General features: G+C 27.3%; 1 non-coding gene across 1 annotated transcript; it reads left to right on the forward strand.

The window, feature by feature from the left end:
• Positions 1–291: 291 nt before the first annotated feature.
• Positions 292–364, forward strand: Trnar-ucu (transfer RNA arginine (anticodon UCU)). Its single transcript has one exon. It is a non-coding gene; the product is annotated as a tRNA-Arg (tRNA).
• The last annotated feature ends 1,040 nt before the right edge of the window (positions 365–1,404 follow it).

Consider the following 1,404-nt stretch of genomic DNA (forward strand, 5'->3'; position numbering starts at 1 on the left):
AAAAAGTTTTATACTAAAATAAATTTTACTACAAAATGATTTTGCTTTAAAATGTTTAATCTTTTATGATTTTTGTTTTGTTGATCTAGCAATTTTGGCATCGATTAATTATGTTAATACATAGAATACCTACACACAAACATATGTTGAAATTTATGTTGATTATGCTTTGCGTTAGCTAGCTATCAACCTATATACGTAGGTATATTTGAATAATATAATATTAAGTTCTTATTATAGAACAAAAAATTAGAAAAGCTCTTAACAGTAATCAGAAATAATTTTACGCACGTCTCTTTGGCGCAGAGGATAGCGCGTTGGACTTCTAATCCAAAGGTCGCGGGTTCGATCCCCGCAAGAGATGCTTAGAAAATTATGTTGTTTTTATAAAATCAATTGTTTTTTTTTACCAACTTGTAAAACCGAATAAATCATTTAATCTTCATCTTTAATTGAAAGAGTTTTAGGGTTTTTTAATGATTTTTTAAAAAATATAGTTAACATTTTTGTTGTAAATATTAGAAATTGCTGATGAATATTAAAAATGCAAAATGAAATAAGCAGTTGAAATTTTCGTTCGATATTAATGGGGGGAAAAATAAAAGCTTTTTACGAAAGCACAATTCACGGTGTTGTTTGCAATCAGTGCGATTTAAATGAGATGATGATGTGATGATCATACAAAAATATACGAAGGCATTCACTTATGTGTACATACACACATATAATATAATAATTGTTTGAAAAAAATTAAAAATAGAATCAAAATTTTAACACTTGTGTTTGGATTGTTGGAAAAACAAGAGAAGTAAAACAAATGTTATTAAAATTATTTAACTTACAATTTGCAAAATCTGGGAATGAATAACTTTTAAAGTTTTGATCTATAGTGGCTTTGTTTCTCCAAAAGCGAATCGCTAACATGTAGTAAAAAAATATCATTGCAAAAAATAAGATATTTTTCTTGTTAATACAAACCATTAATGAAAATGTTTTGACGTTCGTTAGATTTTTTCAAATTTAAAAAGCGGACCTGTTAAAATGGCGTTCGTGCGGCGTAGTGCGTGTAACTGACATGTTACATTATGGATTATTAAGTGATATTTTGTAAGCACAAAACAATGATCTGACCCAAACAAATCAGACCGAGATAAATTCACTAGTTTCTCAAAATTGTACTTATGTATACACTAGCCGAAGCACGCCAGTTTATTTATTCTTTTTCAATACATATGTTTATAATTAAATTCTAACTTTTTTAGTAACCTTTTCAAACAAATCGTACGAGACTGATGATTTCAAATTTCAGAAGCGATTTAGCAAAATATGCATTAGTAATTAAAAAATATGGAAAGAAGAATAATCTGCAAAAAATTTAATGAATTTCAGGAAAATGAACTCTTA

The sequence above is a fragment of the Condylostylus longicornis genome, unplaced genomic scaffold, assembly GCF_029603195.1.
Source record: "Condylostylus longicornis isolate FDR11 unplaced genomic scaffold, ASM2960319v2 ptg000018l, whole genome shotgun sequence".
Taxonomy (NCBI): Eukaryota; Metazoa; Arthropoda; class Insecta; order Diptera; family Dolichopodidae; genus Condylostylus; species Condylostylus longicornis.